Source organism: Oryx dammah, unplaced genomic scaffold (assembly GCF_014754425.2).
Source record: "Oryx dammah isolate SB20612 unplaced genomic scaffold, SCBI_Odam_1.1 HiC_scaffold_28, whole genome shotgun sequence".
NCBI lineage: Eukaryota > Metazoa > Chordata > Mammalia > Artiodactyla > Bovidae > Oryx > Oryx dammah.
In genome coordinates, this window is record NW_024070212.1 from 30218029 (window position 1) to 30229156 (window position 11128).

Sequence of the window (11128 nt, forward strand, 5' to 3'; positions counted from 1 at the left end):
GAGGGAGAGAGACACTGTGTGTGTGTGTGTGTGTGTGTGTGTGTGTGTGTTGCTACCGGCCTGGAGGTAACAGCAGGGGAGGGCCTGAGGGAGGAGACCAGGAAATCCGTCTGACATTCCTTCAGTGCCCCCAAAGACCTCACTTGAACATTCTGCATGGATCTGGCATTGGGGTCTCAGGTTCCCCAGAGGTGCCGCCAATAAAGACCTTGTTTCTCGTGTCCCCAGGCTCGTGTGCTTCCTTGGCAAAGCACTGCTCCAGGCACAGGTATTAAAGCCTAGCCCTCCTGGGAGTGGGAGCCGAGCGGCAAATTCCCACCCCACTGCCTTCTGTTGCCTTTGAGATTTCAGCCCATCCCCAGACCCTGGGCCACAGCTGAATAAGGAGTGTGTGTATAAGGAGTGCATGGGGAAGCCCACGCCTTTCCACAAGCACAGGAAAGAAAGCCAGTATTTGTATAGCACGCTAAATGTTTGGAATCCTCTTCATATCCATGATCTTCCTTGTAAATGGGCAAGAAAGGCAGGTAATATTCCCAATTTCCAGATGAGGAAGCAAGCCTGGATGTGCTGTCCTATCCAGGGATGGGCTGCAGGCAGTGGCTGACTAAAGAGCAGAGGCTGGGCTCTAGAACTCCACATCTTCCTTCAGCAACACCCTGTTCCCGGGGCACAACCCCCACCCTGGGCACCAGAACCTGTAAATTCACCAGCAAGGTGAGGGTGAGCCAAGAAGAAATGCACGCTCAGGCTTCATCTTCCCCTCATCCAGAACAATCTGCAGTGGGGGGGCAGCGGCTCCGCTCCAGCACTGAGGCTGCACCTATAGCCTTGCTGGGCGCGTGGCCCGGAGAGCCTGCTGCCAGATCCAGGGCCCGCCCACTTGGGTGGGGAACACCCACGGGCTGGGCAAAGACAATGTGGGTCCCTGTTTGGGCCGAGTCTGCCCAGGAGGGCACTCCCTTCCTCCTCCTTCGCCTTCTCCTGGCTAAACTCCCCTCTGCCTGATGGGGGTGGGGGGTGACAGCTGCAATTAGAGGCAAGCTGCCTTCCTGCCCTTAGAGCATTTAATAGCCAACTGTGGAGGAAAAAAAGGCTCTTCCTGAATCCTGGACCCCCAGGGGAGAGATGGAGGGAGGGGGCTTAGCGTGAGCAGCCCCTCAGCTCTAGTTGGGAGGTGGTTAGGGTCATCCTCAAATTCCCACGCAGTCACATGGTAGATGTATAGTTCTGGGTGGTGGAAGCTACAAGAGGAAAGGTGCTTCTCCCTCTCCTTCCCCCTCCCTTTTTTTTTAGAGCTGGCTATTTGCCAGGCAGTGGTACACGTGTCTTCAAACTTCAAACTAACCCTAGAAGGTATTGTTAATACCTGGTCATTCAATGGAGGCTCTCAGGAGTCATGTAAGCTGCTCATATCAGATTACTAGCAAATGAAAGAACCAGGATTTGATCCAGGCCTGCCTGGATCCCAAACCCCTGTCCTCTCCTCTCTTATCCTTGGAGTTTGCCAGCCAAGCTAGCCCCTTCTGAAGGAGCAAGCCCCCACCCATCCTTTCTGTCTCCACAGAGATCCGAAATCCAACCTAGGTGAAGGCTCATTGGCTGTGGCTGCTTTGGGCGGTGGAAGGTGGTGTGTGTGTAGAGATTCCACCTACTGATTTGTTAAGTCCTGAGATAGGGAGACTTGGGCTGCTAGGTGAAGGAGAAACTGCTGTGTGCTTAGTTGCTCAGTCGTGTCCAACTCGTGTCCATGGACTGTATAGTTCACCAGGCTTCTCTGTCCTTGAAATTCTCCAGGCAAGAGTACTGGAGTGGGGGGCCATTTCCTTTCTCCAAGGATCTTCCCACCCCAGGTATCAAACCCAGGTCTCCCACACTGAAGGCAGAGCTATCTTTACCGTCTGAGCTATCAGGAAAGCCTGGGACACCCAGCAGTTACTCAAGAAGGCACCAGCTCTGATTCAGCTATGATCCTACAGGAAACCAAGTCACCTCTTGGCCATTCATCTGCTTTGTAGACCAGTCACTGCAATGCAGACCAACTGAACAAAACTTTCTCAACAGCTCCCCATGCCAGGTACTGCAGTCGGAACTAACAACAGACCAATGACAAGGACCCAGTATTCCTGACTCAAGGCATCCAGCAGGAAGAAGCAACTCGTAACCCATCAGTGAGCCAGAAAGGATCTGAGGGAATGAAAACTCACTGTAACTTGGACCAGGACAAAGCAACTAGTGACATTTGCTGCCACAAATTCACAGGTGCTGGGCACTGTCATCTTCATGCTCTTATTTCCTTCTGACCACGTTCAGGAAGTGGCTGCTGTCACTCTTGACTCTACACGGAGAAGGCTCAGAGAAGGTGAGCAACTTGCCCAGGGTGCAGGCGCCAGAGCTGGGAGTGAAACAGTTCCAACTGACTTGCAGGCTAGAGCTTTCACACCACCCCACAAACTGCCCATATTTACTCCAAAGCCAAGTCAAGAGGAACAACAACAAAACCCATCCTCCCCGCATTATCCACGCATGGAGAATAGATGGAATGTTGGCTGCCTGTTGCAGTGGCGGAATTTTGCCTGGGTCTTGACAGGGCTCATGTAGCTAGCACCCCAAGCCGTGCTTTGCTGATGAAAGACTAGGGTCGATTCATTTGTGTCCCCCTGCTACTCCATTATTTTTCTTTCTCTCTCCCCTTCTGGGCTCCTGCTGGGGAAATGATGGAGACTGTATTTTACTGACGCTGAGGGGACAGGTAAACGGGAACACGTGGCGCCTAAGCAATACAGGAATGTGGGGGACCATGTGCGCAAGGGGAAGTAGGGGAAGGAAGTAGAGAGAAACTGACAGCTTAATGCTGCCCCTGGGGCTCATTTTATGGCAGAGTAGGACATGCAAATTAGCTGGAAACTCATTTAATACCCTCCCTGGCATGGGGCCTGCCTCACCCCTGGCCCACTTCCCTGGGCAGGTGTAGGGGTCCCCTGACTGGCTCAGGCATCTGCTCGGGGCCCCACGGGGCCACTCTGTGGCCCTGGGACCAGAGTGTGTCTATAGGTTATCCCTGAGCACAAGCAGGAGCTAAAAGAGGCCCTGCTGGTATGGCCGGAGGGCTGACTGGTCTCCTTCGTCTTCCCATCTCTTTAGGCCTGGGACCCTTCTTTCCCAGAAGGTCCGTCTCCCTCCAGCACTTCCCCTGCATCACCCCTCAGGGTGAGATCTGAACTCAAATTTGCCCTGAGGACTAGAGGCCTGGTTCAGCTCTGTCCCCACCACACATCCCTGAGAAAGGGGGACCCTTCATCTTTGCCAAGTCACAGCAACATTTCCTACAGCGTCTCCATGAGACAGAAGCACAGCCTGTCTCTCTGGGGAGCAGGGCTAGGAGACTGTCTGCCCATCACTGAGTAAGCTCGACGGCGTTGCCTGACCTCCCTGAGCCTCGTTGTCCTCAGTGTGAAACAGAGATCATGCAGGGCTGCTGGGATTTGTGAGGGCTTGAGGCACCTCCAGGTCTAGAACCCTGAGCAGAGCAGCTCAGTACGTACCGGACGACCGACCTCTACTTCAGGCACTGACCGTGTGATCCAGGGCAAAAAAGCTGAAAGGTAGGAAGCAGCCTTGTCTGATCCCCAGCTATTACCCCACGGGATTATAGCAAGGATCAGAGAAGACAGTAAGTGCAAACGTTGTACATTGTAAAAATGTTACCCAGATGGGCTGTTGGCCAAACGGCAAACAGTTTACACTTGTCCATGGAAGGATATGTGTGTGCGCGCGTGCGCACGTGCATGTGTGTGTGTGTGTGTGTGTGTTGGGATGGGGCGGGGAGGCTGGGCACGGAGGGGTACCCAGCACAGGCTGAGCTCAGAAATGGTGCTTGAAACCCCACCACTGCCTGAGGATGTGCTGGAGGGTGCACTCTCCTCCCCTCCACACCCCAGCTCTCCCTCACAGTAAGCCCTCAGGGCCCTCGCATTCCTGGCAAGGACTAGAGAGGTGAATGTGCCAAGTTCTAATGGTTTGAAGAAGGCAGGCCCCCATCTGTGTGCTCTTTAAGGCCTTAGTTGCCGGAGTCCCTGCCTGGTCCCACAGCTCTCCTTCCCCCCACCACCCCCACCCCGCAGCAGTCCTGAGGGTTGCACAGTCCTGGCTGTGGCTGCCTTCCGAGAATCCACTACCTCTGACAGGGTGAGAGGGAGACTTCCGCGAGTCCTACCCCTCATGAGAAGCTCAGGCTGGTGCCACCTGGCAGACCCTTCTAGAGTACAAAGCAGGGGCCCAGGACCCAAGACTGCAGTCCCCTCTTCCTACTATTATCAGGATGCCCGACTCCCCTCGTTGTTGTTAGCTGCTAAGTCATGTCCGACTCTTTTGTGACCCCAAGGACTGTAGCCCTCCAGCCTCCTCTGTCCATGGGATTTCCCAGGCAAGAATACTGAAGCGGGTTGCAATTTCCTTCTCCAGGGGATGGATCTTCCTGATCCATGGATCAAACCCGAATCTCCTACATTGGCAGGTAGATCCTTTACCCCTGAGCCATCAGGGAAGCCCTGACCCCCGTACCCAACACTTAAAGAGGATCATGAAACCTCATTCCCAGATTCCCTCTGAGTTGACAGAAGACCTATTTCCAAGCTCCTCTCCCTGTGCCCTTCAATCAGTTCTGGCACTTCCCTCCACCCACCACCACCAAGCCCCAGATGTATTCAGTACACCCCCAAAGCCCAGGACACGCACACATACGTGCACACAAGGGCATCACAATTCAGTCAGCCTCTCCAATGTCCCTAAAACAGAGTCCACATTCTTGTCCCCCACTGGAGCCCTCCTCTTTCTTCCTGGCCCTCTAAGTGTCCCTACCCCACACTCTGCCCCCATCACTCTCTGAAAGCATCTTTGTTACTGGTCAGAGAGGTCTCCAAGGAACAAAGCGGGAGGGAGCCTTTCCTGGGCACCTATTCCTCCACACAGTGTTTGGGGCCAGAATAATCTGACAAGGGGCCATGACCGCACCTCCCACTTGGCCTTCCTGTTGGCCAGGCTGGGCCCGGGGCCGAGGAGGGAGCAGGATCTCTGAACCACAGGTCTCAGGCCGCAGTGGCCACACTCCCTGGCTGCCTCTCCACAGACTCCATGCCCCATCTGCCTGTTCTTTGGCCCACCAATCAAGACAACCACCCTGTTCCAGGGACGCAGAAATCATTGCCCAGAACGACCTCCTGCATGCTGTGCACCTCTGCCTTCTCCCAACCACCACCCAGGCCCTTGGTCCTGCCCTCGAGTTCCTCCCAATGGCCAGGGAGACGGCATTTGGGTACAGCAGATGGCACCTGGTTTGTGGGGGCGGGTGTCCCCATCCAAGGGAAGAATCAGGTTTTGTTTTCTTGCTTCCTCCGCTTTGCACATGTCACTCCCCTGGCTGCTCTCCCCTTCCTCCTGTGCCTCCCTCAGCCCCCTTCCTTACCTCCTGCTGCTGACAGGGCCGCAGGCAGGGTGTGTGTGTGTGTCGGGGGTGGGGTGGGGCGGTGCTGGAGCACGCAGCTGGGAGAAAACGCTGCCTGGGATCTGAAGGAAGCATCTTCAGGATCCTGTGACTTCATCCTCACTTGGCCTGTCTGCCATGGTCTTCCACAGGCCCAGCCCTGCCCTACAGGCCCCAGTGGACTTGTTTAGCCTTGTTTCTGGGCACTTCTCATCCCCCCACTTGACGCTCTAGGGAGGTGAGCACTTTGTTCCAAGCTTGGGCTTTTTTATGCCTTTAGGTCTTTGACCTGTTGTTACCTTGCCCACTGCCTCAGACTGGCTGACTTGTTACTCATCGTTCACGCTACAGTTTAAAGGGCATTTCCTGTGCAAACCCCTCCCTGGAGGCTGTATCCGTGCCTGCACCCAAACATGGGACTTATTTTGTAAGTCAGCCCAGACTGTGAATACCTCCAGGGCAGCAACTCCTCCTCTCCACTCCTCTCCCCATGACCTCCACCCCTCAGAGTGAGCCCCCGGAGCGGGCTGAGCCCAGCTCCTGCATCTCTTGCTTTAGAGACGATCAGCCGTCACAGCCTCTCAGTTGCCTACCCAGGCCCAAATCTCACTCCTCAGTTCACTCCCCAGGAGAGGGGAGCTGGGCCCACGTCACCTCCATGAGAGCACACTCCTCATCACAACCCCGCTCCCAAGCTGCTGTGTGGTGCCCTGGGTCCCTGGCCTGTTGCTCTGGCATCTCCATACTGGCTTCTCAGGCCAGTTCTATTGTAACACTGACCATCTGGGGAGCCCTGGGCCCCCTCCCTGCCAGCGCCCTGCCCCTAGCTTGCTGTCACGGGGACCCAGGGCTCAGGCCCTGCAGGTGAGCGCAGTCACTTCTCTCCCACGCCTGCTCCATCCTGGATGACAGGGCTTTTACCCCAGCCTCCAAGTTCTCTCCTTTTCTACTTGCTCTGTCTCCACAGGTCTTCCTGACCTAGCTCATCTCCTTGTCCCTTTTGGCAACATCTGACCCCAGTCTTGTGTACCCTGGGAGTTTCTCTTAACCTGCTTTGCCAGGGATCCCCACCCCTCCTGGGGACATCAAGTCTGCCTGATTCTCCTTCCCCCATTGTGACTGTGGAGGGTCAGGGTGGGGCAAGGGGGAAGGAAGCTGAGAGGTGGGTGTTGAGCGCCTTCCCTACCTCCAGTCCTACTACTGGCCACCCTCCAGACATTGTCTCCCAGGGGCAGAGCTGCCAGCAAGGCAGCATGCAAATTGTTTGTGGAGATGTGGTGGGAAAGGGGAGGGTATCAGGCACAGACTTTTTTTAAAAGCAAGAAGCAACAGATTCCTCCAAATGGTGTGAGGACAGCAACGAAATCCCTGCATAGACTCTGCTCCCTGAGCAGATGTGCCAAGGCTGGTAACTCCGTCCCTGATGCCCCCAACTAGTCACTTGAAGCCTTCCATGTGTACTGCGCCAGGACTGACCTAGGGAATCCCACTCCTGTCAGAACCCCTGATTTGCAGTCCAAGTATATCAATTTATATTCCAGAAAACAAGGGGTCAGGTACAACTGCATCCATGATTTCAAGGGGCCAAAGAATTCCAAAGCTCCTGGTCTTGGTTTCAGGACCCTACCAGGAATACAGGGATCAAATATCTTCTTTAAACTTCTCCTTTAAATGCATCCTCTTCCAGGAAGGCAGGCAGGGCCCAGGGCCTACCGAGACCCACAATTTGCCAACCTTGTTCCACAATTCCAAGTCCCACTCTCTAGAACAGGAGGACTGTTCAGTTGCTAAGTTGTGTCTGACTCTTTGCGACCCCATGAATCGCAGCACGCCAGGCCTCCCTGTCCATCACCAACTCCTGGAGTTCACTCAGACTCACATTCATCGAGTCAGTGATGCCATCCTGCCATCTCATCCTCTGTCGTCCCCTTCTCCTCCTGCCCCCAATCCCTCCCAGCATCAGAGTCTTTTCCAATGAGTCAACTCTTTGCATGAGGTGGCCAAAGTACTGGAGTTTCAGCTTTAGCATCATTCCTTCCAAAGAAATCCCAGGGCTGATCTCCTTCAGAATGGACTGGCTGGATCTCCTTGCAGTCCAAGGGACTCTCAAGAGTCTTCTCCAACACCACAGTTCAAAAGCATCAATTCTTCAGCACTCAGCCTTCTTCACAGTCCAACTCTCACATCCATATGTGACCACAGGAAAAACCATAGCCTTGACTAGATGGACCTTAGTTGGCAAAGTAATGTCTCTGCTTTTGAACATACTATCTAGGTTGGTCATAACTTTTCTTCCAAGGAGTAAGTGTCTTTTAATTTCATGGCTGCAGTCACCAGCTGCAATAATTTTGGAGCCCCCCAAAATAAAGTCTGACTCTGTTTCCACTGTTTCCCCATCTATTTCCCATGAAGTGATGGGACTAGATGCCATGATCTTCGTTTTCTGAATGTTGAGCTTTAAGCCAACTTTTTCACTCTCCTCTTTCACTTTCATCAAGAGGCTTTTGAGTTCCTCTTCACTTTCTGCCATAAGGGTGGTGTCATCTGCATATCTGAGGTTATTGATATTTCTCCTGGCAATCTTGATTCCAGCTTGTGTTTCTTCCAGCCCATCGTTTCTCATGATGTACTGCATACTTATGACCCCCTTAATCCTGGTGGCTCCTTCAAATTTCCCAACCCATCCAACTGGAAAGACACTAGTGATGCAAAAGGCATGGTAAACAGGGGCTACAAAGTTGTGGCTTTGCTTTTTACCCACAAGGGAAGGTCTAGATGATGGGATCTTGGTGGGGGGGAAGGGTTGGATCAGGGGAAAGAGCCTTCTCACTCGAATGGTAGATCCCCAAAGAAAGGAAGGGCCAGAGGGGTTGCTGTTTCCTGCTGTGAAATAACAGTAAAGGAGGAGAGCTTGGGAGGGTGTGAAGGTGTGAACTAATATTTACTTCATGCCCACCAGGTATCAAAGGTTTTGAGGGGAGCAGACTTATGTCAGGTGAACAGAGGAATACAAAGCAAAAAAAGAGACTTTACTCTTCAGTCCTCTCTAAAGTCTTTGAGTCTCAAAGTGTTAATGCTGGTTCCCTTCTAGACGGAGTTTTGTTGGGAACGATCATAACCCTCTGCCTGAGATCATCGTCATTACAGAAAGAGGGAAAATGAGGTGAGAAATGAAGCCTGGGAAGATGACTAGAATCCCTAGAGTAAGCCGTACCACCCTGCAACTGCCATCCTCTCCATTCTGGAACTCTCCATATGCCTGCCCTCTGCAGGACTCACCCATATGATGCTATGTGCTTGCTATCTGCCTAGCTCAACCTACTAGCTGCTGACTTCTTGTTTCAATGACTGTTACCATGTGGCTCCAGCCTCTCTTACATTAACACCAACTGAAACTGTATCAGTCCTGGTTCCTTTTCTGCATTTGCTTTTTCCTGAAATTAGCCTGTATGTAACATTCCAACCCCGTCTCACCTGTTGAAGATTCCACCCTTTGAAGCCTTCCCTTGAAGCATTTCACATCTCCCAGAACAGAAAGCACCTCTCTCATGCTCCTTTGCTTTATGGTACTTTTATTAGTTCTTTGTGACCTACCAGTTTCTACACCACATGCTGTTTCCCTTCTGCCACTATACCTGCCCATGCTATTAGCACACACGCATGCACTGATTCACCCAGCTTAGGAGTAATCCATGCTGACATCTCCATTGTCTTTCCTTCCATTTTCTCTTATATGTGTTCCAGATACTGTCCCCCACCACTCTACTGATGGCCCATCAAGGTCACCAGTGACCTCCGTGTTCTTCTTTGCTCATTTTTCATCTCCCAACCTCATGATGGGGTCTGTGGGTCTCTTCTGACAATAAGCAATCCTAGTGATCCTACTCAGCTTCATGTTCTTAAATATTAAATGTAAATGTCCTGTCCGGACCTCCTTCTCTGAATGCCAGACTCGTATCTAACCACCTATTGTACAACTCTAGAATCTGACACAGTCTTAAACACGTGATATGTTCAAAATGGAGCTCCTGCTCCCCTCCCACACCTGTTCCCGTCATAACCTTCACAACCTTATCAGCCAAAAATCTTGGAGCCATCTTTGAGCCATCTGTCTCTGTCACACACATTCTACATGTGTCAGCACTTCCGCTGGCTCCACTTCCAGACTTGATTACTCAGTCTCCTAACTGGCCTCTCTGCTTCCACCCTGGGCTCTCTATAGGTTATTCTCAAATCAACTGCCAGAGTCATCCTCATGGCAGGTTGACTCAGAGCATCTTATATCCTCTGCCAAAATCCCTTCCATGGATTCTGCTCAGTCAAAGCTGAAGGAAACCTGCCCCCACCCAATCCCACCACCTCTGTTATTTCCTATTACTCTCCCCCTTGCTCCCTCTGCTCCAGCCACACTGGGCTCCTTGCTGGTCCTCCAACACATCAGGCACCTGCAGACACTTCCCACTGCATGGAAGGCCATTCTTCCCCCAGGCAGGTATATGGGTTGCACATTTCAAATATTTATGCAAGGGTAACTTCAGTTAAACCTAAACCTGTGACCACCACCACATTCCCTCTGCCCCAAACTGCTGCCCCTTTACTCTGCTTCTCTTCTCCATAGTGCTAAACACACACACACACACACACCCTTTTGCCACCTGCCAGAAACTCCACAGGGGAAGAGATTTTGGTTTGTATTATTCTCCGATGCACTCCCAACAAGCAGGTCAGCACCTGGCAAACCGAAGAGGCATAGTGAATATTTGCTGATAAGCCTGTAAGGGTCATACCTTGTTCTGCTTTGTAAACCCTGCAAGAATTTTTACATGGTTGAAAGTAGGTACAAGAACTTGCACTTGGTTAAGCTTTTAAAAGTGCATTGAAAAAACACCTCAAAATAAGAGTCACATCACTGCTTAAAATGGGAAGTTTTATTAAGATTTGTCCTCAATAGGAACAGCCAAGCCCATGCTTCTTAAGAGAAGCGATCAGCAGGAAATGTGTGTCACATCTTGGGCCCAGAACCACAGGAAATTTCTTAACAAGCTCTTGTTGATGTCTGCAAAATAGAATTCATGCTGTCTCCCAGAAAACAGAACTAGGCACCCAGTTTGAAGTCTCCAGCTGTTCTCAACAAGAATATTTAAGCAAGATATGGCATTAGATGAATGGACTATATATTCAACAAACCCAAGATGAAGCTTTAGTAAGAAAAATCCACGTTGAAGGCAATGTCGATACTACGTTTTCAAAAATAATTTGCATTTTTTACATTTTTGGAGAATAGAAATGCTAAAAGTTGGGTGGCCAGACTGCCTCAAAGCTCACATTCATTTCCTTCCCGGCAAGATGGGCTCTTTCCAGACCCTGAACAAGCAACCAAACCACTCTTCCCTTTCAAGTTTGGAGCTGAGTCAAGAGGGGCTATTATATTTTCACACACATTTAAGTAGCACCTTAAATAAGTACAAGACCCAAATAAAACAAAGGTTTTGTTTCCTTCCTCCAAATACCTGACCAATTCTTCACACTTTGGTTTCACGACACACATATTTATGAGTGTATTTTACACCCTCTAACATTCTACTGATTGCTTACAAAGGAAAATACTAAGGTAATCTTCATATCTTTCTGTCCCTCAGTCCTGAA

General features: G+C 51.4%; 1 protein-coding gene across 3 annotated transcripts in view; it reads left to right on the plus strand.

Moving 5' to 3' along the window:
• The window catches only part of INKA2 (inka box actin regulator 2), a 12639-nt gene extending 12417 nt beyond the window's left edge, over positions 1–222 (plus strand). For all 3 annotated transcript variants that reach the window (XM_040232040.1, XM_040232039.1, XM_040232038.1), the window contains one exon: positions 10–222. The gene's annotated coding sequence lies outside the window, so the exon portion shown is untranslated. The remainder of the gene's footprint in view (positions 1–9) is intronic.
• Positions 223–11128: the final 10906 nt, after the last annotated feature.